The sequence below is a fragment of the Heterocephalus glaber genome, unplaced genomic scaffold (genome assembly GCF_053883595.1).
Source record: "Heterocephalus glaber isolate CG9 unplaced genomic scaffold, H.glaber_assembly_v1.0 deba00001481, whole genome shotgun sequence".
NCBI lineage: Eukaryota > Metazoa > Chordata > Mammalia > Rodentia > Bathyergidae > Heterocephalus > Heterocephalus glaber.
In genome coordinates this window covers 14,729,644-14,755,198 of record NW_028258317.1, presented here as the reverse complement: position 1 = coordinate 14,755,198, position 25,555 = coordinate 14,729,644, and the positions used below count along the sequence as shown (strand labels likewise).

The following is a 25,555-nucleotide window of genomic DNA, read 5'->3' as shown; positions in this document are numbered from 1 at the left end:
TAAGAATTCATAGGGTTAAGAGGGCGTAGATTGTAATCAGGTGTGGTGGCACATACTTGTAATCTCAACACTAGGAAGACTGAAGCAGGAGGATTGTGAGTTTGAACCCAGCTTGGGCTACATAGTGAGTTCAAGGCCAGCCTGGACCACATAGCAAGACTTTATTTTAAAAGAAAGAAAAAAAAAAGCCAAGCTAACCAAACAAAAAAAGAGTGAGTGGATATATTGAAGTTGCTCCTGGCCACACAGTTAATAAGGGGCAGAAACAAAGCTCAGATCCCAGGCCACTTTCTATTACATACTGCTGCTTCACCATGAAAAGAAAGATATTTTATTTTTTTTTAAAGAAAGATATTTTAATTTCCCCTACATTGGAAAGAAATATCAATTACACAATTGTTGGATTTATCCACTTGAAAGTCAAGCACAGAATTCAGAGGTTGAGATGGCATGAAATCTATTATGGAGAATTCTTATATTAGAAATAGGGCCTGATTAGCAGAAGTGCCCAGTCCCATCCCTAGCTCCAGGAAACTGAACAACAAGATTAGACAGATCTCAGAGGGCAGAGCAGCATGAGCAGTGGAGATAACTCAGTCCTAGAATGGAAGCCTCAACTCATTGGTGAACCCAGAGTTCAAAAAAAAAAAAAAGTGGCTATTGTCTGAGGAATATTGTCACCAAGCTTCGGGTAATATAGGACTCACTAACTCTTGTCAGACTTAGCATTCTTTTCCTCTCAACACTTCTGGATATAGGAGGATATCTTATTCTTTGGTCCTTCCTCCAGACTGCACACAGATCACAATAATGATCATTAGTGAACACTCACACTGTGCCAGGCTCAGGACTAGGTACATTATTTTGCTAATAAAAAGCTTGGAGATTGTTATTACCTCACCCTACACCCAGGAACTGAAATCTTTAGAGATTAAGTAACTTGCCCGTGATCACTAATATATGATGGAAATGGTTTTCCATGCCAAATCTATTTGGATTAAAAACTCAAGATTTTCCCGTTGTGCTATGCTGACCCTCAATATCTTTATTTCAAAGAGTCTGAAGTCATAATTCAGATCTCTTTTGTCTTTTGTCCTTAGTCCTTTTGATCACAGTGATGAGATAAAGGGATAATCTGAATTCAGAAAGGTAGGAGAGTGCTGCATTCAATATATGCTGTAGCCAGGCTTTCTGGATTCTACCACCTGTTCGCAACAACCTTGTCTATGCCTGTCTCCTCACTTGTAAAATGGAAATAATAATAGTACTTCTTTATAGGATTATTCTAAGGGTTAGATATTTTAATATAAATTCAGTGCTTAGAAAAGTATCGGGCACATAGTAAATGCTTGGTAAAATTAGTCACAATTATCTTTTGATTAAATTGAAGTCATGACTCTAGTCCAATCCATCTACTTGATTGGATTCAGGAGACCCTGTAGCCTCATTAATTCCATTATTTTAAGCATATCCTTTGAGGTGGATTATTTTCCAAATGGGTAATCTTTATTTAAAAATATCCCTCCTGGTACAAGTATCAGACCTGATCTGGAATTCTCAGGTCACACTAGAGGTGGTCCCCACAGTTTGCCACTGTTGTACTGTCCTCCAATCTTTCCTAGATATACCCCCCATAAAGGGACTATGAGCTTACTGTACAGCTGTCCTATTGTGGGTCCTAGAAGCCTTCTGGTCTTTAGAACTCCCCATAAGAGCCCATTCTTTATGTGCTTGAGAGCTCAGCAGGCTCCTGACTCTTCTTAGCTAGTGACGGTCCAGTTGACTGAGCTGGCAAGAAAGGGTGGAGCAGCCCCAGTTGACTCCAGAAAGGAATCCATGTCTGTCAGTATAGACAACTGCAAACCAATTAAAATGGTACATGAGGTAATTAAGGATGGTGAATGAGATGCCACTGTGAATGAAGTTCCCCATAATACCAGATAATGACAGCTTTGGGCAGGGACAGTCTGTGAATTGGAATTGGATGACTTGGTGATAGGATTCAAACAGAAAGAATGAAACACCTGCAAGACATAAATTCATACTCTCAAATTTAATCTTTAATGTGGTCCAATTTCACAAATATTTGTGGAATTTACTCAGGGCAGAAAACAGTGCTAGATATAATAGGGGACACATAAATAATTAACACTCAGCCTCTGAGCCAATAGTGGCAGTTCTCCGTCCAAAATGCCAAATCTCATCAGTGATGATAGTCCCTTTCAACTGGACTACTGCACTCACCCCTTCTCTGGTCTCCCTGTCTCTTTCTTCAGCCAAAATCCATGCAAAAATAACTTTGTCATATTATCCTTCCATTCAAAAGCGCTTTCAACTGTCAACATATTGAGCCTCCTGGGCTATCATCTCATGTTCTCCACCACTGCACCGGGTTTATCTATCCCTTGTTTGGCCTAGCTTTCCTCCTATGAGTTCCCCAAGGAACTGGTTCTGGGTTTGGCTTTGTCATTTTCCTCTTTCACAGCACAGCATAGTATTTGTGTGAGGTGAACTATACAGAATGGAATGGAAGAGATAACCTAGCCCAAAGTGACTAATACAAGCCAAAATGCCACCAGGGCTCTATGGCAGAGATCCAAAGTGGAATACAGTATAATTTAGGTTGGAATGGAGATCAAATCTATTCCAAACAGGAAAGGTGAAAAAGATTTCGTTTTTCTCATGTAGACCTTCCCTGACATCTTCTCTGTGATATGTGTCCCCCTTGTACCTATACCTATCTCCAGTATACTACTCCCAACCCAGTTTGACAATAGTTTGGTTGTTTGCTTATTTATTTATTTATTTATTTATTTATTTTTGACATGAAGGTCTCATTATGTTGTCCAGGCTGGCCTTGAACTCCTGAGCTCAAGTGAACTTCCTACCTCAGCCTCTCAAGTAGCTGAGACTACAGGCATTCACCACCAGCCAATTGTATGCTTATTTGTCTGATTTATCTACCAGACTAGAAGACCAAGTCTTAATCCCTATGTCCTTGTACCTAGTCCAATGCTTGACATATAGCAGGTGGTAAACAAATATTTGTGAGAGAAAAGATAAGGGATAGAGTAGGAAAATCAGATACACAGGTATTCATGTGGAAATGGGGGAGGGCAAAAGCTTCAGAGAATCTGAGTTCAAAGAGATGCAGTCATATGTGGGGACTCTGCCATATTGTCTTGGTGGGTTAGCTTGATATAGTAAGGTGTTTATTACCTACATACTACTTTTTGTAGGTGCCAGTTGAATATATGGGATGAGGGGAACCTAAGTATTCACAGGTCCCTCCTTTCCCCGACAGTGCTGTCATATTGTTCAATGAGAGATAATTAGGAGACAGCTGGAAGCTGCCCTCCAACCATACTCTATGACAGAGTGTCGGTCATTGTGCTTACTGGAGGTTTCATTAATCCCACAGCAATCAAATGGTCACTTAAGTAAAGGTAGCCCTTAACAAAACAAAAGCCAGAGGCTTCCAGATGAGGCCTGAATTCCTTTTCCCTCTTCACTTCTATACAAATAGGTAAATCAGGAGTGGAGCATTTGCTTTTTTGTGCCTTCAGGGCAGAGCATCATATCATAGTGGAAGCTCAGGTATTACTGAGAGCCAGGTGTAATTAGCAGTTCTGTCACTTGCATAGTACACAACTTAAGGCAAGTGTCTTAATCACAGAGGCTCATTTCCCTCATCCATAAAACGAGTATTAATAATGTATTCTTCACAAGACCATTGTGAGAATTAAATAACGTGTACCAGAAGTGCTTTAGTCTAGCAACAGATATAAGAAAAGCTCTAAGTAAATGGTAACTATTGATCATCATGATTATTTAAAAAACTTTTGGAGGTCAGTATATCACAGGGTCTGCAAAGTAGACAGCTGTTGCATGATATAGAAATCCTGTTAGATGTTCTAGTTGTTGGGTGGAGCAGTCTTAGAGCACTTGTATTCCTTTCAATTCCTGTTTTTTTGTACCCTTTTTAAATACTTGTATTTAAATGCTACAGGAAGTATGGCAGTTATGTTGTGTTTTCAGCAATAATGAAATTTTCAACTGGCCCTTGTTTATCCTTAGCTTGTTTCTTATTATTTGAGGCTCTGTGTACCAGAAGCACATGATTAAGTATCTTCTTCCCCATATTTTAGAGGTTTGTTTGCAATAGCACTTTGAAGAACTCAATTCCCAACAGACAGCTTTCAGTGCTTTGTGTTGAAAAAAATTGTACGCTTGTCAGATGATTTGACATCCAATATTTCCATTATTTATTGTAGGTTTAATTTTAATTTTGTTTTTTCAGTTCAGTTTGTTTGATATTTTGATATAGAAAATGAAATATTTTCTCACATGTATCTGAAATGATTGTTGAAAATTTGTATGGAGGGAAGAAAAAAGAGAGAGGGAATGATTGATTCTTCATACATAACATTTGATATCAGGAAAATGAAGAATAGATGAGGAGGAGAAGGGAGGTGGGGAACAGGAAAGGGCTAAACAGGGGTGGGCCTTCAATAATTGTTTGCTGATACAGTGGAGAAAGTTTCCGTTTTCCTCACAGCCCTACCAGCATTTGTTATTGGTTCATTTCTTGATGATAGCCATTCTTTCTGGAGTGAGATGGAATTTCAGTGTTGTTTTAATTTGCATCTCTTGGATGACCAGTGATGTTGAACTTTTTTTCATAAATTTATTTTTCATTTGTACTTCTTCATCTGAGAAGTGTCTATTCATTTCAGATACCCAATTTTGGATTGGGTCTTTAAATTTGGGTGGCATTATTTTTTTGAATTCTTTATATATTCTAATATTAACCCTTTGAGGAACAGTTGGAAATGTTTTTGCCCGTGTTATGGGTTGCCTCTTTACTCTGTTGATAGTTTATTTTGTTGTGCAAAAGCTTTTTAATAAGATGAGATTTCAGTTGTTGATTCTTTGTAATTTTTCCCATGCAATCAGTGTTTTGTTCATAAAGTCTTTGCCCACATTAGAAAAATATTTGCTGTTAAGTGAATGGATTTTAGCAGGCTGTTAGACTGGAAGGTTCTACAAAGGATCAAGACACAATAGCTACCATATGCCCAAAGTAGTGGGGCAGATAATCCAGAGGAACTTAAAGCAAGACTTAGCAGAAAGTGGCTACAGCACTCTTGCATGCTCTCCCATAACAAAGGTCAAAAATATGGTGGTTGGCGGCTTCTAAAGAAGAATTCTTTGGAGCAAGCAGCTAGTGCGTTAAGTGCCACTCCTGGCTTCAGGGAGTAAATAATATGTATATGGGTGCCCACCTCTCCTCAATAGGACCACTCAGTTTGAGCAATGTCTTCTGCAGTTGAGGCCCAGGGGATTGATCTGGCGCCTGCCCTAGAAATTTACTGGAAAAAAGCAGGCTGGCTAATATTTTGGCAGCAGAGCCAATGAGGGATGCTGCTGCTTGGAAATTGGTGGACGTTCTCACAATTTGTTCAGGCAAAGAATGCTCCAAGGATCAGCTCTGGGTCCCTGCAGGAAAGAGTCAGTTCGAGAAGCACCTTAGATCTGTCTGATAAGAAGTGAGTAGGCCCCAGCATAGGAGAACCTGGATGCAGCCTATAGGGATATCTAGTGCTTGGAGAGGAAGCTCCTGGCCCAGTAAGATATTTTTGCTCAGGTTCACACATCCTCAGGCTGGAGACAAGGTTGGTGGGGGCCAGGTTTGAGGAATTCACAATGGTTCCACAGAAGACTAAGTTTATTTTAGACAGCTGTTAGGCCTAGGGAATGTGATGCCTTCTCAGCTGGGTCCCAATCGAGCAAGAACTTTCTGTTGGCCTCAGTCTCCTCCTCCCACCCCACTTAGCAAGACAGTAGTGTACCAACAGGAAGATTTACATCCTGGTTTCCCACTTGGGAAAAGCCCCTTGAATGAGGTCAGATGTTTCTGTTACTACACAAATGTAGATGTTTTAATTCACTGAATTGAAACTATGGCTGTGATTGTGTATTAAAGTGAAACTTTCAGCTACTTAAGGGTGATCGATCAGTCCAAAGGCATGCTAAAATTCATTCTAGTGGCAGAGAAAGAGTTCTTCCTATTCCACCCAATAGATTTAAAGGGGCAATAGGCTAAGAGTGTGCTTTCATTATATTCCACGAGTTTTGGTTGTCTAGCTCATTGGCTACAGAAAGGATTGATAAGTGATTGAATGAGTGTTTCTTACAGTAAGATACACTGTGATTCAAATTTAGGACTTTTATTTATTTATTTTTTCTCTCTCTCTCTTTTTTTTTTGGGTAGTGCTTGGGCTTGAACCCAGATACTTCCAAATGCTAAACGTGCACTTTACCACCGAGATACTCCGGCAGCCCAGGACTTTTATTTTTTATTTTAATTTTTTGTTTGTTTTTTGGACAGTGTCTTGCTATGTAGTTCAGGCTGGTCTTGAACTCACTATATAATCCAGGTTGGCCTAGACTTCAGTGATCCTCCTGCCCCATTTTCCTGAGTGGTGGGATTACTGACATGCACCACCAGGCCTACTTTAGCCCCGGGCTTTTAAAACGCTGAATTCTTAGCTTTGCACAGTGGCAGTATTGTAGCCAGTGAGGTTTATCCGAAGTGCAATTATTGCTAATTAAAGCATGGAATTCTTGTAACATTTCCTTCCCTTTGGAAGGTATGTAGCTGTAGGTGGCACATTATTCTATTGTTCTTAAGAATATTAATGTCCTATATTGAAATTAACACCACTCTGCTCATTTCCTGCTACCTCAAAAGCTGCAACTAGTGAAGAATGCCATATAACTATTCCTTACTTGTTTGGATCCTGCTCTCCTACTACATTTATGACCTGCTCAGAATCTCAGCCAGCTGTTCTACTGAGAGATAGTATCTTCATACTCAGGTATAAATGAGTCACAGAGTTGGCTGTGTGCTCCTTTCCAGAGATATTGTTGCTTTCACAGTGAAAATATCCTCGTTCAAAGAAGTCGTGACTTCATGGAGGGCTTTGGGTATCTGAAGCAGGCAAACATCAAAGATTTCTTTAGGAAGAGGCTCCCCTACTCCCTGAGAACCATAGTTCATATGCCCCTGGCTTAGTCCATTTTCTTCTATAACAGAATACCACAGACTGGATAATTTATGAATAAAAAAATTATTTCTTAGGGCCGGGGATTTAGCTCAGTGGTTCCACTGCCTGCCTCGCAAGTGCGAGGTCCTGAGTTCGATCCCTGGTACCAAAAAAAATATTTCTTACAGTTGTGGAAGCTCAGAAGTTCAAGGTTGGGGGCCTTGCTTCAGGTGAAAGCCTTCTTGGTGCCTTGTAAGCAAAGAGCTCACATGATGAGAGTGCAGGAATGTGCAAGTGAGTAAACCTAAAGACAGATGCAATTTTATAACTCTGCACTCCAGCCATAAGGACATTAATCCATTCATGAGGGATCTGCCCACAGGATCCAGTCACCTGTTATTAGGCCCCACCTCCCAATCCTCTTGCATTGGGCATTCATTTTCTAACAAATGAATTTTGGGGACACATTCCAACCACAGAACCCTTGAACTCTGGGCATGTGGGCAGCTGCTTAATTTACTTGAGATAGTGAGTGTGGAAGCATGTTGTAAACTAGAAGGTCACATATAAATGTGTGCCAGAATTGTTTTTGTTATTCTTTAATAGTGGCAAATCATGACAACAAACTAGTAAACTCTATTAAAAGGTTAGTTATACAGATGCTTTTGCTGTCCTTATTGAATTAGCTCATTAAAATTAAAATTTCTTGAGCATCCAAAACGTTCAGTTCAGACAGACATAGTTCTGAAAACCAAACAGTTAATCCCTCACAGGACATTTCTTCTTTTTTCCTTTTGTCTACCACCACCTGTCCAGAAGCATTTATGCTTCAGGTCCTATCAGTCCCATCTTACAACTGAGGTAGAAACTCTAGCCTGGACTGAGCTGTGTGTGTGTGTGTGTGTGTGTGTGTGTGTGTTAGAAATGATAAGAAACAGCTGTCCTTGGATTAATGCCATCATCCCTGTTATGATTCAGCCATTCAGCTTGTGGCAGCAATTGCGTGTTAGATGAATGTCTTTCTAAATTCAATCACTCCAAAATAAATACATTGCAGTAGCCTCATTAAGCAAAATTGGATGCAAGGAGAGGATGGAACTGACTGATGGGAAATGAGAAAGAAGTAGGATATTTCAAAGCTGCATGCATACATTTGCCCTTCAGAAAGCCTCTTTTAGGCCCTTGTTTAGCTTTAGCAACATTTAGTTTTAAAAATGCTTATGTCTATGGTACTATTTTTCCCAAAAAGAGACCTTCTTTTAAATGACATATGATAAAATAATACGAAATCATATTGAGGATACTCGTACAAAATAGGCAAATGTGCAGACCTCACATAGGACATTTAGCATTCATTACTCTGCTTTTTCAGTTGATCATTTAAGTACTTTAAAGTCTGACTACATGGTGGAGGCTGTTAGGTGCTGAGGGGATGTTAAATTGGATTTATTCATGCATTTATTCATCCATTGCATAGGAGCTGAGACCTGCTCTGTACTGTTTCCTGTGTTTGTTGGAGGCACCATTATGAACCAGACAGCCTCTGATTGGGAAAGGTGCTTAGAATGAAGTGTGGGATAGGATGGGTACAGATTACTGTGCTAAGGTTCAACATGCTGACTACTATAAGGAAGGAAGAAAGAAAGAAAGAAAGAAAGAAAGAAAGAAAGAAAGAAAGAAAGAAAGAAAGAAAGAAAGAAGCCAGTGAAGGTTTAGGAGAGTTTCCTCTATAAGGAAACAGGGAACCATCAAGCAGGAAGTGGTGTTTGGTTGAACCTTGAAATCTGCAAAGAGTTTCAAAGTAAAGACCCTTCTAAGCTAAAGAAACCATGTGAACAAAAATGCAGATCATAGGTTTTGGTGCAAGGATAGGGAACAGAGCACACAGAAACACATAGTGAGTCTTAGGTGCTGCTGGGCACATGGGTGAGAGCCCTGGGTGCTTCACTAAGAACATTGCAGGAATGACTTGATTAGAGTCATGCACCAGGAAATACAAACCAGGAACAAACTGTGGATAGAATTGATTGGAGGTGGAAGCCCTAGAGATGGGAATCTACTTAAGAGACAGACCATCACCCATGTTCAGGCCTCAGACAAACAAGGGCTCAAGGTAGAATAAGCACTGGAGAAACAAACATTAATTATTAAAAGGGAAAAATCAATGAATTTGCGACTGGATGTTTTAGGCTCACTATGTTCCTCTAGGCATTAGGTTTATTCTTACAGATTAGGGGTATAGAGGAAAGAGATATATATGGTTTGGGGTCATAGTAAGAAACAGAATCTAACTGAGGTGACTGAAGAGACTTTAATGATGGCACTATTTGTAGAGGTGTGAGCAGGGTCAAAGGCATCAAGTGCACTCATGAGGCATACAGAAAGTAGCAAAAGTAGGAAGCTGTTAACCCCTAAGGGGCAAGGAACTGAAATAGTATTAGCAGTTTCCAGTGAGAGTTGGGGCAAAAATAAATAACCCTATTCTCTTGTTTGCTGCCCTTTTATCTCTCACTCATTCTTTTCCCTCACCAAACTTACCTAACAAGGTGACTTGGTGATATAGTCACAGAGGCAGTCCTCTCAGGGCACAGAACAAGGAGAAAAAAATGAGCAAAAATTTATAGAGGGGAGAAGGAAAAGTGAAACATACAAATGGAGAATAACCAACATAGAAGGCTAAATTATGCCATATATTAGATGTTAATGTCTTGAAAGTCATAAATCCTAGAGATTTCAGAGAGAGGGGTTGCCCTTGAAACCTGGTTGTAAGTATAATAGTTATCACACACTTGATAACAAAAGCTAGTAAATAATGAAGGGTGAAGGCCAACCTTGGGCATATAATTTAACTGTTGAATCTCGGTTTAACTGTAGAATGATAATATTAATTTTTGCTGTGCCTACTTTGTAAGGTTATTATGGAAATAAAATGAGATGAAGAATATAAAACTTTTTAAAAATCAATTTTTAATGTAAGTGACTGAAAAGATTTGAGATACTGTTTCATTCTTATTTTGGTGCTCTCTACCCTGTCAGCACAGGGTTTGGCCCAGAGAGCTGCTTGGACAATAATTATGGCATTGATGTAACTTGAACTGAATTCTGAACATACACCTTCCTCCCTCCCATGGTTCATGCATGATCTCTTTCAATCAACCTGTCATTATAGGACTTCTTACCTTCTGCAGCACACTCTATCTTCTAACAAATGTTGAAAAAAATTAAAACCACTTAAAATTAAAATAGTTGGGAAATATTTGACTTCACTCATCAAAGGAACATTCTTTCATATGTTCTTGGAGTGAGGCATCAATAGTAGTTGGAGCAAGTTTCCCAAGTGTAAACATAGGATTTCTTACATGAACTTACTACTTTCCCTTCACAGCATAGGGTAGTTAGTTGTACCAACTGCTTCAGAAGGGGTAGTAGTTTGAAAGATGATCTAAATCCCCTGTGTTAGAAGACTCAGTTCCTGTCTGGTGCTTGCTTTTCTCAGTCTGATTCTCAAGGATAGGCCCTAAATAAGATAATAGGCTGATCCTATCTTTAACAGTGATGATTTTTTTTCAGAATTCAGCTTGATTTCAAAAAGTACATTAAATGAAAGGTAGGCAGAGAGCTCCCTAATAGGAAGTCACTTGAGGAAAGTCTTGTATATTGCTTGCTTCAGCAAGCATGCAGAGAACCCTGCCCTCTCAGGAGTATTCTCGATTTCCTGGTCCCAGACATCAACATGAATAAATGAAGCCAACCAATAGCCTAACTCTCCTGAAGCCTAGACAGATCCTAAATGTTTAGAAGACAACTGGCCATGTCCCAGGGTCCTATTGATAAAACTGTTTTAAATTGCTGTCAGAACCCAAAGGACCTGGGGAAAATGTATAAGAAGTGGAAGAAACTGTAGTCACAGGCATGGAGAAGAGAAAACTTGGATAGGCAGTGTAGTGTAGTTTCCTCCCTGCAGCTGTCTTAGGGGATGAAGTGGGACATCTCTTCCAAAGAGTGACTCTCCTTGTGTTCACAGCTTTCTCATTTCCTGGCCAGAGTATTTGTCCCCCTTCATTGGCTGTGTAGTTGCTACTGAAAGTGTGATCTGCAGATTAGTAGTAACAGAAGATCACCAGAATACTTGCTGAAGGTGCAATTTAGAGGCCTCACCGAACACTTACTGAATCAAAGTTTTTGGGGTTGGGGCCCTGGAATCAGCATTTTAGCAAGGCCCCTGAGATTCATGTGCATTTTGTAGTTTGAGTAGCACTGGTTCAGACTTCAGACATTTCTTTGCAGGTGATTATTGTAAGTTTGTCCTCATTACCTTTTGTGTAATGAATATCCACACATAACTGGGCTTTAATGGTCAATGCCAGTTCCTCCAACTTGGAGGTCACCATTGCTAACTTGCTTTTTTTCTGTATTCTCCAGGGTTATTTATTTCAGTTTCCATAGTCCCACAGAAGCATAGTCCTTCCACCTCTCCCACCCCTGTACCTTGTCTTCCAGCCTAACTAAGCCTTTGCCTCAATACCTCAAGTTGCAGTATTTCCCTCATCTTTCAGTTTCCTAGTTCAAAGGCTGTGTTACACCTCCAAGACACTTCTTTGGTTCCCCTTTATTCTTGTACCTCTACTTTTCTCCTCAACTTCTGAAATAATAGCACCACTGCTAATTTTATTTCTTGCTGTTTATATCTCTGTCACCTTCTCATGTTACTGTGCAGGTGAGTCTTAAGTGATAGGATCCTCTCATCTCCAGTCATTGTTGAGTTTCCATTTTTAAACAACTCAATTTTACTTAATCATGCCTTCCCTCAAAGTGGGTTACTCCTAATCTTTATAGTTTGGGGATGATGGGGGCAAAGGATACATATCCAGGTGCTATGACAAAGTTGCCAGATTTTGTTTGGGAATTCTGTAGTGGCTATTGTGTCACCTATGCTGGCTGAAAAGTAATGGGAAGAATGGGAGGTACCTATGGATTATCAGCAAGTCCAACCAGGCTTAAACTCAACTTGATTCATTTACTGAATGACCAAACAATGAGCTGGGTGTGTATTGGGCACTCAGGAATAGGACCATGACTTACAAGGGTACAATTAAAAGCCGCTTGAGGCTCAGACAAATAGGAAACTCTAATACTTTCAGAGCACAATTACTAATGAGGCATGCTCTTTTGCACATAGTAGGCTTTTAAGAAAATGTAAATTAAAGAAAGAAAATAATTTTCAGACTAACAAGTCTTTGTGTTTGTGTTTTTTCACCAAGTTGTTGTAAATTTGGATTTCCACGGAGTGCTTGCTGTAGTGTTTTGTGTTGCAAGGATATGCTAACAATCCTTCCAATCCTAGTCTTCTTCCTTCTGCTACTGTGATAATGGATGGGGCAGCAGCAGGATGGAGTTTTATGGGAAAATGTGAAGGAGACACTTGGATTCAGGACAAAAGAGAACTTGTAAACATATTATTCGTCTTTGGGGAAATCTTACTGCAAATTTCTCTGAAGAATGAAGACACAGATAAAAAGGACAGAAGGGGGCAGAAGGAGATATCAAGTTTCTTTTTTTGTCTACTTTTTAAATTATTATTATTTTTCTGGTACCAGGGATCGAACTCAGGACCTTGCACTTGTGAGGCAGGTGCGGTGCCACTGAGCTAAATCCCTGACCTGAGAAATCAAGTTTTAAAAGCAAACAAATAAATAGCTTAATTGGATGAAGGTGTTTCACTAATAGGCTACATGATCCAAGAAGTTTTGTTTGGTTATTAGCAACTGTATTTAAAATTTAAATATAAAACAAATTTTATAGATACAAAATACTTATCAGACTCTTATCACTCCTACAAATTCTAATCTTAGAGGTCAATATGTGTTCCACAGAGTTGGTGAAGTATGGTAAGTCCTACAGACTGAGTGGTTGCATCCCCCCCAAATTCATGTGTTGAAGGCTAATTTTCAAGGTGATGGTATTAAGAGAAAGGAGGCCTTTACCAGATGATTAGATCATGAGAGTGGAATCATCATGAATGGACTTAGTGCCAGAAACCAGAGTTCTTTCTTTCCATCATGTGAGCAGCCCATCAACATATCAACAGTCTGCAACCTGGAAGAGGGCCTCATCAGAAGCTGATCATGCTGGCACATTGACCTCTGACTTACAAACTCCAGAATGGTATTAAATAAATGTCTATTGTTTATCAGCCACCCAGTTTGTGCTATTATGTTATAGGAGCTGAAAGAGACTAAGACAGTGAGTTACTTATTGCATGCTTCAAAGAGAAACAAAGTGGAAGGCAAAGTAGGATGAAGAACTTTAAATATCCTAGACTCTTAAATGTTATGTAGCACCCATAATATCTGCATTGATGCCTTGAGAATTTAAAAATCCTTTTTTTGTTGTTATTCATTTGTTTTTTGTTGTTGCTGTTTTTTGAGACAGGGTCTCACTATGTAGTTCAGGCTGGCCTTGAACTCACTACATAGCCTAGGATGGCCTCAAACTCGAGGTGAACCTCCTGCCTCAGCCTCTCAAGTGCTGAGATTACAGATGTGCACTCAGCTTTCAAAATCCCTTTTTAAAAGCACTAAACTATAAACTAAATACAGAGAGGTCTGATAAAGGTCTGATTTTTTTCCTGTGGGAATTATTTCAATGTTGAAAAGCATCAGATATCAATTTTTTGTGGTACTAGGGATCAAACCCAGACCCTCATGCATGCTATCACTGAACTACATCCCCAGCCCCCAAATACCAAATATTTTCCAAACAAAAATAATGTTGATGAGTGGCCCTGCATTGCTAGTGCCCTGAGTATGGACACAGTGTGCCTACTATGGGTTGTCTAGTGCTGGAGGAAGGGAAGACTGAGAACTGTGACTCTGTCTGCTCCATAGAGTAGCTGCCACTTCAACCCATTTCAGGAGCTGGGACTTAGTGGCCCAGAGCACTGACATCTTCCTCAGTCGCCTACATTTTCTTTGTGTCTGCTTCACTTACTTCACTTATAGAAATATACAATGACTAGTCCAGTGGGTCTTAAACTTGACTGTGCATCAGAATTATCCGGAGGCTTGTTAAAAGAGAGATTGCTGGGCCCCACCCAGTGTTTCTGATGGAGTAGAATCTACATTTGTAACAAGTTCCTACATGGTGCTGATATTGCTGGCTCAGTGAGCACACATTTAGAACAATAGACCTGATCTAAACTATTTTATGGAGAAGAAACTGGAGCAACAAGAAGGGTAGCAGCTTGCCAAACATCATGCACTAGGATTATGGAAAAGTAGGGCCTGGACCTAAATCCTTTCTCCTTCTTTGCTGTATCAAGTTGTCTTCCACCAAGGTAGCTATATTAGTTGCCAACCCAGAGAGTTTTATAGTTGATGGTGCCTTCAAGCCAATGGAATATGGTATACTGGTGGCATTGTTGATGTTCCTTAGAGCTAGTCTACATCAGGCTTTCACCTATATCCTTTTCTGGAGTATAAAACTTTCTTATGATCCCTGCATCTGGAATTAGAGATCATCATGGGAAGCTTGCATCAAAGTTTAGGCATTCTGACAAACTCAAGCAGAAAGTATCTAGTTGGTTTTTGGTAGAGCTTTCATGGTTGTGGTGACCCTGTGTTAGTCAATGCTGGGTATAATCAGCTTTCTCGAAGCAGCACGATTACTTCTGGGGACTGATTAATCTTCTGAAAGACAGTTTAGTGGGTGATAAAGGTCTTGGACTTACACTTTGACCTGCAGGAGCTCACATTCTAGTAGACATGACACAAATGTCAGCAATTATAATGTGCTAAGTGCTATAACAAAGGCAAATGGAAACTCCTACAGAAGGAGAAATTAAACATAGATTTACTGGGTGTGGTTTCATTGGGTCTGGAAGAAGAAAAGATCAATGAATGGAAAAAGAAGAAAAAATAGCATATTTAAAAATGCTAAGTGTGTATTAAGGTGAATCTTATGGCATGTAAATTATATCTTAATAAAAGCTGATTTAAAATTGAAAAAGGAAATTGCTTTGACCTTAAAGTGCAAGGCATATTTGGGAAATAACAAGAAAAACTTTATGGAACACAAAGAGGGTGTTTGTGTGAGTGGTGAGATGAAACAAAAGAAATTTGTCTTCTGGAAACTTGTTTTTAGTCTGACCAGCATCCTTTCCTTTAAGGAATCATTCCTTCATCATTTGGTAGTAATCTTGTTTATCTATGTGATTTCAGGGCAGCTGACCACAACAATCAGGTTGGCATATAAATCATTTCATTTCTTTTTTTTTTTTTTTTTTTTTGGTACTGGGACTCAAACTTGGGACCTTGCGCTTGCGAAGCAGGCGGCGAAACCACTGAGCTAAATCCCTGGCCTTTATTTCTTAATTGTATTCAGATTGCACAGTTTTGTATGTCTATGATTAACTGGTAAGAAATTTAGAAGAGAAAATAAGGGATTTGATGTCAGAAGGATAGACTGTGAAGCTGTAGAATTTGTGGCTGTTAGGCAACAAGTGTCATTTAGTAATAAAGGTAACTCAGATTTTCTTGGCACCCCAGGCAAAAAAAGACCAGTGATGCATTAGATAGCTTTCATTAACTGATAAAAGGAAGCATGATGGTTTGTCAAAAGATACAATTATTAGGGCCAGGGATTTAGCTCAGTGGTTCCTGCACCTGCCTCACAAACACAAGGTCCTGAGTTCGATACCCAGTCCCAAAGAAAAAAAAGATACTATTATCTTTTTTAGCTCTAAACTCTAAGGAATTTCCAATATGGATGTTGCTATAAGGGTCACTGAACAACACAGTATGAAATAATAATTTCACAAATTTTAAATTTCTTTCTACTAACTATTGAATAAAAATTAAAATAATTTTCATATTTTTTCCATATAACAAAAGTAATACATTTTCATATATATATAGTTCATAAAAAAAGAAAATTACTGGTCTAGTGTTTTTGTATACCTAGGCTATTCAGCATATACAATAATAAGATTACTTAATATATCTTTTGAACCCACTATTTACATAAAATATTTTGGGAACATTTTCTCATGCCATGAATTATTCTTCCACAATAAAGTTTTTATTGTGCTATTTAATGGATATACCATAATTTAATAATATCCTATTGTTGAACTTGCATTCACTTTCCTAATATTGTGTTCAATATGTTGATGAACATCCTTATAAATAAATCATTTGGCCTAGTCAGGATGTTTTCTATATTGTTACTGCTCTTCAGGCTAGTAATATCAAAAACCCAAGTCAAGTCATTTTAAGAGAACAAGGACTTTTTTATTGTGAAAACTGAAATTCTCAGGAATATATTGGCTTCGGGCACATCCAGATTCAAATGCTCAAATGATATCATTAAGTGCTATGGCTTTCTCTTCATCCTTCTCAGATCCATTCTTTTCTCTGTAGGCTTTATTCTCAGGCCAGCTCTATCTTCACAAAGTAGTAAAAGTGGCCATTGGAAGCTGCCAGTTTACATAGTTCTAAAAATTCATACTTCTAGAAAGTACAGAAAGTATTTTTCCTGGTAGCTTCTAGCAAAAATCTTAGAGAAACACTGATTAGCTCAGTCTGGGTCACGTGCCCATCCCTGAACCAGTCCTAATGATAAGGACCAGAATAATACGATTACCCAAGAATTATTTATATGCCAACCTGATGGGTGTGGTCAGCTGCCCTGAAATCTTAGATAAACAAGATTACTACTGAATAACGAAGGAATGATTCCTTGAAGGAAAGGATGCTGGTCAGACTAAAAACTAAAATTTGTCATCCAGAAGACAAATTCCTACAAGAGGGCTATTTGAATCAAAAATATATTTTTAAAGGAAGGCTTCTAATACATGTAGCTAAATTGCATTCCAGAAATGTGTAATAAATTTTCACTTCATGAATAATGTATAAGAAAGTCCTCTTTCTTAAGCCCTTATAACCATTGGCTAAGGCTATTCTTTACATAGTTTTGTTTTCATCAAAATTATATATATATATATATATATAAAACAAACCCCCGAGAACTAGTGCTGTGTTGTAAAGTGAAAAAAAGAAAAGTCTTGTTTGTGGTTTTTATTAATATCTGTGCTGCGCTCCCACCATAATGGAGGGGTTTAACAACAGTACTTAATATGAATCAGTGTCTCAAGGTCCATCTCTCCCTAATACCCAGTCCTTCTCCAAAGAGAACTACCCTTAATTATTTTGTTTTCTATTTTATTTACCTCCATATTTCTAGTAGCATGCCTATTCCACCATATATTATCAATTGAAAGCATTGCCTGTTGGAATAATAGAGATATATTTTCCTATTATAGCAGGATGAGAATTTAGTTTTTATGCTTTCTCCTCCTTCTCACCTCCATCATCCTCTAGATTTAACTGATATTTTTTGTTTGTTGTTCATTTGCTTAGTGTACATTATTATAATATGTAAATTTCCTTCACTGGGAGGCCAAGAAGTACATATCATGGCCTTCCTGTATAACAACTAGCTTTTTTTGGAGTTAGTAATTTCCTTGGTAGGTTTTTTCTCATTTGTTTGATTTTTCTCTTTTTTTTTGTACTGGGGACTGAACTCGGGTCCTTGCACTTGCACAGCAGGTGGTAAAACCACAGCTAAATTCCCTGCCCAATTGTCTCTATTTTTATTACACTTTTTTCTCAAAGGTTCCAAATATGTTGTGTACCTATCAATATTTTGGATTATCTGATTAAACACAATCCTTTGTAGAAAAGCACCACACTGATTTAATGTCAGATGATTTGACACTGATTATGTCATATGACATATCAACTTTGCATATCCAGGGTAAATCTGACTGAATGGTGATAAATTATGTTTTTTATATACCTTTACATTCAGTGTTTAGTTCCCTTTTATTCTTTCTGCTATGTGGTATTTAGTTTGATAACTGTCTTTCTATGCTTTATGATATTCTCCATTTCTCTTTCATCTCTTTGTTAGGAATTTTTGTTGTACCTCCGTAAGGCATGAATACTCACATCTATCCCTCTTCTCACCAATCAAAGGATTCCTCAATACCACAATAAACCTGCTTATAAAGGAAGTGGTAGGAGGGAGAATGCAGACTTTTCATTTGTATAGAGATCTTATTGTGAATTATTTATCAATTGTATTGGATAACTAATGGTTTCTTATTTCTTTTTAAGAGCACTTTATTAAATCATACTTTTGTGAATTTTTTTCTTATGGGGTATCAAAAATGTAGAACTAGGATGTAACTTCCTGATGATTGATGCAAATCAAAATTGAATTGATACAGAAACAAAATTTAGAGAATCTAGGAATTAGTATTTAAAAATCTTCACTTTTATTTTTGTTTTCAGATATACATTACTTTAAGGAGACTCTTGATAGGAACCAGATAGCAAACAATTCTAGATTAAGAGCTCCATAATTGTCCTAAATTAAGTTATTTTTCATAAGAAGAAATCATCACCAGAATATCAGAGGGTGATCAACCCTCTGACTGCCTAGAAGGGGGGATGGCAAGGGCTAAAGAAAAGAAGACAACAGAGATTTGCATAATTTCCAAGTATATGAGGTGCCAGGAGGTCAGTGCCTCAGACTGGGCAAAGACAAAGACTCTCAGACCTAGCCACTATTTATTGGGTACACACAATAATTGGAGGGAGCATCAGGTGATTTAGGGGGTGGTGGTAATCCCATGATGCAGATCTTATGCTGATGAAGATCTTAGGTCGATGAGGATCTTATGTTGATGGGAACTGTAAGGAGAGCATTCTTACAATCGTAGGTGGGATGAATTAAGCTGATAAGGACTTGTCCCTCACCAGGTGAAACCTTTCTCTCATTACTTGGTTCTCAAGGGTGTTCACTTCAGGAGCACATATACTACTTGGTTCTCAAGGAACCAGGATGTCTTCACCTGATGTAATCTTGCCCTTGACTATAATAGCATCACGGAAACCATTGAGGTCTCAGCTGTGACTGGAGGCAAAAATAGAGTTATGTTTCAGCATGTCATAGCCAGCCTGTAGGCAAGAAAACAAAGCCTAATCATTATTTTTAATCATGAAATGATTTTTCCCCAAAATTATGTACAATTGCTCTCGACACCAGAAAATCTACAAATTCTTCTCCATCTCTACCTCCTTTTCCTTCCATTTTCACACTTGTTTTAATGCACCAAACTTAAAAGGACCAGCATTTAAGTTGTTTATTGCAGGCCATATAGTGATTCCCCTTTTCTTTCCCTTCTGCAGACTGGATTTGAAGAGAAAGAGATTGAATTGGATGACTTTGGCTGTAGATAATCCCTTAAGGATTGGATCCAGGAGAGTTGATTATAGAGACATCTAAAAGAATGAACTGAGCCAGAGTTCTGAGACTACATAGTTCCAAGTAGAAAGGCCAGATCAGTGTACAAATCTGGAGGGCCAAAACAGGACTGATAATGGAGAAAAAGCCAAAGATTAGAGCTCAGAAGGACCATAATGGAAACGTGGTTGTTTAGGAACTAATCTGGAGGTCCCTATATTACTTAGCTTTCCTATTGCTGTGACATAATACCTAATATCCACAATTTAAATGAAGAGAGGTTAAATGTGACTCATAGTTCAGGAGATTCAGCCTATGATTCTGCCTTGGCTCCAAGGCAGAAGCATCATTCCTCTAATAGTAATCATTCTTTGACTTCATAGTGATCATTCCTTGTATTTCTCTTTAATATTATCACCCAACTCCACACCCCTAGAAACTATATTTTATTCTCACTCATGAAAATTGATTATGTCATTTAGATATCTTTTAATGTACCAGCTTCTCCTCCATTCCTTTCCTTTCCCCACTATTTATCTGTTGAAAAACCTGAACCATTTGACTTGTAGTGTTTTCCACAGCCTAGATTTCCTTATTGCATAGTCATGGTACAGTTCAACACATTTCCTTGTTCTCTATATTTCCTGGAAAACCAGCAGCTGGATTCAGAGGCTTTAGCAGATTTGGGTTCAATCCCATTGGCAAGGCCCCAGGGCAATGGCCTTTTTTCAGTAGGAGGCACATAAGGTTTGGTTTCTTTCTGAGTGTGATGTCAGAAGTAGTGAGTGCTCAATGTCAAATTCCATTAATTCCTTTAAAGTTGTATAACGGTGAGGTTCTAACTCTACATTTCTTTTCATTTATTAGCTAGAATACTTTTCATAAAGAGATAGTTCCCTTCCCCTACTATTTTGTTCATCAGAAATATAATCAGTGGTCTGCTGAAGCCACAATTTACCTGCTCATGAGCTGAATGTGCACATCTCTTCCCAACCCCAGTGATGTCACATTGGTGGTTTGAAATTGGCCACGGTAGGAGTATTTACACCATGATAATTGACAAATGATGCAAATTGGGACTTGTAACCCTAGAGAGCCAATCCTTAAGCATTCACCAGCACACAACAGTTCAAACAAACAAATGGATAAATATTTGATTCTCCTTTATCCTCATTTTAAAATCAATATTCAAGATAATGAATTCGTTCCCTCAGATCCTCCAAAGTGATGAATTAGGTTTTTAAATGTCATTATGAATTCACGGATTTAAACATATTGGATAAATTTTAATCCAATTATTTTATTATTTTTATTGAGACTCAGATTGTCTTTTGTTTTCTTTCCCCAGACTATGGATATGGATTCCAGCAGCCACTTGGTTTATGATAGATTTGAGTTTATACTTACCATCTTACTATTTGTTTTCCATTTGTTCCACCTATTTCATATACTTTTTTCTCTTTTTCCTGCCTTCATTTTGCATCAGTCGACTATTTTTCATTATTTTATTTTTCTCTTTTAATTTCTTAATTACATATACTTTTCCTGTTATTTTGGAGGCCACCCTCAAGATTACAACATACATCTTGACTTATTATAAACCCAACTCATTTTATCTTTTTGTTCCATAGTCTTCATTGTAGGATTCCATCTTCAAGGTCACCTCATGGTCCCATATGGCTGCTGGAACTTCAGGTTTCATGACCAAGTTCCAGGCAACAAGAAAGAAGAAAAGGGGAATAGAAAAAGAAGTACTCCTTTATGGAACTTTTCTGGAATTCTCCTCTCATAACTTCTTTTTTTTTTTGCTTAAATTATTTTATTGGTACATTTTAGGTATACAATACATTTACATTTATCATTGGGTACTTGTACCTGTACATGATGTATCTTGGTTCTTATTTTTTCCCCATTCCCTGTGCTCCTTTCACCCCCTCCACCCTTTCCTATTTACAAAGACGTCGTTTCCATTTTTTCCTTTTTGCATAATTTTTCCTTTCCCTTCTTTCCTTTCTCCTTCCCCTCCCACTTCCCCTACCCTTTTGGACTTTTTCTTCCTATTTCAAATTATCAATTATTCGTTTTAATCATTTTAATCCTTATTTACACTTTCAGTTTCTCACACTAGAGAAACTATTGGGTATTTACACATGTGTGTCGTATTTAGTTCACTTAAGAGTATCACCTCAATGTGCATCCATTTAGCTATAAATGTCTCTAATTTCTCATTTTTTATGGCTGAGTAGTAATCTCTTTTATTTAAAAAACCTACATCTTCTTTATCCAGTTTCCAGTTGATGGGGACTTGGGCTGTTTCCAAGCTTTAGCTATTACGAACTGTGCCGCTGTAAACATGGGTGCACATATATCACTGCGGTATGATTCTTTTAATTCTTTTGGGAAGATAGTCAGCAGGGGAATAGCTGGGTCAAATGGGACCTCTAGTCCTAGTTCTTTGAGGTATCTCCATACTGATTTCCACATTAGTCATACAAGTCTGCACTCCCACCAACAATGGAAAAGGGTTCCTTTCTCCCCACACCCCCGCCAGCATTTGTTATTGGTTGATTTCTTGATAGCAGCCATTCTTTCTGGGGTGAGGTGGAATCTCAGTGTTGTTTTCATTTGCATCTCTCGAATGACCAGTGATGTTGAGCATTTTTTCATATGTTTCTTTGCTGCTTTTACTTCTTTGTCTGAGAAATGTCTATTCATTTCAGATGCCCATTTTTGAATTCGGTTTTTGAATGGGGGGGGGTCTGATTTTTTCAGTTCTTTATATATTCTAGATAGTAGACCTTTGTCTGGGGTACAGCTGTTAAAATTTTTCCCCCACATTGTAGGTTGTCTCTTAGCTTTGTTGGTGGTTTCTCTTGCAATGCAGAAGCTTTTTAATAAGATGAGATCCCAGTTGTTGATTCTTTGGGCTAGTTCCCATGCTACTGTCTCCTCTCATAACTTCTTGAATCCTAATGGCCACATTTATTTGAAGAACAGGCTAAGAAATGTAAAGTTTCAGTTGGGCACAATACACAGACTGTGTTACTAAGGCAGTGGTACAGAATGGGTACTGGTTATGCAATGAGCAGTTGATGCCTTTCTCTCTCTAGACTTTATATTAAAAAATGCAGCAGTTGTACTATATAACATCTAAGGCAGTCTAAGAATCTTAAGTAAAACCTGGGTGTGGTGACACAGTACTCTGAGAAGCTGAGGTAGGAGGATATAAAAATGGAGCCCAGCCTGGGCAATTTAGTGACTTTGTGAATCTTTATCTCAAAATGAAAAGAAAGAAAGAAAGAAAGAAAGCCATGTAATGTAATGCAAAGGTCCTGGGTTTCATCGTCAGTGCAACACACACACACACTCACACACACACACACAAGCACAGTCTAAGTAAATAAAAAATACTTTTATCTTTATGCTTTCTTAATAATTTTCAAGACAAATAAGCACCTTTTCCTCTTAATGACAGGAAAAGAATGTACCCTTCTGACCCTTTCAAAAATACATTTTTATTCTATGAAGAAAATCCAGTCTAACTTAACATGAATTATTCTTGGACTCAAGCAAGTTAGGACAACAGTAGGCAAAACAAGGGGTGGGGGAAGACAGGCCACAGGCTGGACACAGCTGGTATAAGGTACAAGCATTTTACACTATGTGATTCTGAGGTAGGTCATTAAAAGCAATATGGTTTCCATCTGGCTCTTTCTCTTAAAACATTTTTGCTTGGAACTCAGCTACCATGGTGTGGGGAAGCCCACAGCAAAGTGAACAATTGAACAAATCTATCTGTCTGGTTTCAGGAAGGACTAATAATGTCCTATACCCTCCTCCCCATTTCCTACAATGATATTTTGTTATCAACAAATTTGAGTAAAGAGTATTTTGGACAGATTATTAGAGTAATATTGTATAAGTGTTTCAGGAATGTAGCAATATTAGAACAATATAGTAATCCATTGCTGATATGGATATAAGGTGTTGTTAGTACACAGAATTGTAGACTGAGAATTAGGCCTGGAGAGACCTCACACATCATATTACTAAATTTTTGTTTCTCAGGTGGGCAAATTGACACCTGAACTGGGCTACTGGGCTACATTTATACCACTTCTTGGGCACACCCTAGATTTGCTCCTTAAAAAACAACCTGGATACAGTTAACTGGAATTCACTGAGGTTACAAATGGCTGGGAACACTCTATCTCCGACAGCAAAGCATCAGAAAAGCTGAATAAAGTGAGCCTCATCCTCAGAACACTGTTGTAGCAGGAAGAACAGACAAGTGTTCTCTGACCTCTTACACCATCTGCTCTCTTGGCCCTGAATATCTTTCACTGGCATTGGGCTAGAGGTGTTGCTTTAGGCCTTCTTTTAGGGAAGCTGATCTGGCTTTAGATCCTGTATGAGGTAATGGGGTCAGGGATGACCATCGTTTGAGTTACACAGAGCATGTAATATCCTTACGTGGCCACCTTGCAAGGCAGGCAAAGAAGATACAGAATACTCATATTTTTGACAGAGAGATACTTTACCTGCAGGGCTAATCCTCCTTGTTATTCTAATGTGGAAATAGGTCCCATGAATTTAACTAACTTTCCTAAAATTTCCAAGTTATCTAGAGGAAGAACAAAGTCTTGAATTCAAGGTTCCTAGGTTGGATCCAGATGAACAAACAGCTAACCTGAAGGATGTGGTATATAAATGTATAAAATCCATTGAGTTTGCCTTAACTCTAACCTCTGAAGGACAAATGGACTCATTATTTATGTTTCGTAGAAGTATATTAAATGTTTATTAATTACAACTCTTAATGAAGCTAATATGTGAGAAAATATGTAAAAATTGTCCCTGTCCATCTTTTCTGGCTAATGCTAATATTTATATTTGGTACTTAAGTTATCCTAACTTGCTTGAATCCAAGAATAAGTCATACTAAAACACTTTTTTAAAGCTATAGATTCTTTTTAAAAAATTTGTTAATTTTATTGGTACATTTTAGGTATACAATATGTTGACATTCATTATTGGGAATTTGTACCTTTACATAATATATCTTGGTTCTTATTTTTCTCCCCATTCCCCTGCTCTCCCTTCAACCCCTCCACCTCACGCTATTTATACTTTGTTTCCATTTTTTCCTTTTCTCATATTTAGTCCTTTCCCTTACCCCTCCCACTTCCCCTTTCCCTTTGGACCTTTTCTTCCTATTTCACATTATCTATTATACATTTTGATCCTTATTTACAGTTGCAGTTTCTCACACCAGAGAAACTATTTGGTATTTACACATATATGTCCTATTTATTTCACTTAAGAGTATGGCCTCAATGTGTATCCGTTTAGAGCTATAAATGTTTCTAGTTTCTCATTCTTTATGGCTGAGTAGTACTCCATTTTATTAAAAAAAGCACATTCTTTATCCAGTCTCCAGTTGATGGGCAATTGGGCTGTTTCCAAGTTTTAGCAATTACAAACTGTGCTGCTATGAAGATGTGTGCACATATATCAATTCACCAGTTCTGGATGGACCCCTGGGACCATGGTCCTGCTAAGAAATATAGGTACACTCACACCTTGTTCCATGGCTTATGATCTCATGTGAACCAGTCACTTATGCTTTCTGAGTCTTTACTTCCTTTTCCATAGAAGGGGGATATTTATAGGATTCACCTCATAGAGCTGCTTTAAAAATGAAAAGAAAAGAAAAATAAATAAATGAAAGTGAAAAGAGATAGTGTGTGGGGGGGTATATAGCAAAATGGCTGACCCATGGTAAAAGTTAGCTATTATATTTTTGTTGTTATTATTTATATTATTATTATTGCTATAACTCTGATCCAAGGTGTATATAATAAAATGTATTAAGTTGATATGTCTTTCTATTAATCCATTTTAGGCCAGAGACAGAACAATCAAATTCATTCTTTTGAAAGGACAGTTTACTTCATCTACATTTAAAAACAATCTGTTCATCATTCTGGCTTATTTAGTTAGAGAAACTTATTTCATAATTGACAAGGTTTTAACTTTTATGCTACTTCACTTATTTAAAATATTGATGGATTAATGCTGACATGAAAGTTCTTCACTGAATGATGTAGAGAGGGCCTTGCCTTCAGAGAGTTTTTAGTCTAAGGTCTAGTCTGTATTTCAATGCAGGCTTCACAAAACTGCCTGGATCCTCAGGC

At 38.0% G+C, this 25,555-nt stretch overlaps 1 protein-coding gene and 1 non-coding gene across 3 annotated transcripts in view; both read left to right on the top strand.

Annotated features, from left to right (window-relative positions):
* The window catches only part of Frmpd1 (FERM and PDZ domain containing 1), a 168,408-nt gene that overhangs the window by 25,734 nt on the left and 117,119 nt on the right, over positions 1-25,555 (top strand). The window lies entirely within an intron of this gene.
* On the top strand, positions 6,551-6,697 carry LOC147825825 (U4 spliceosomal RNA). The gene has a single exon (XR_015440159.1). It is a non-coding gene; the product is annotated as a U4 spliceosomal RNA (small nuclear RNA).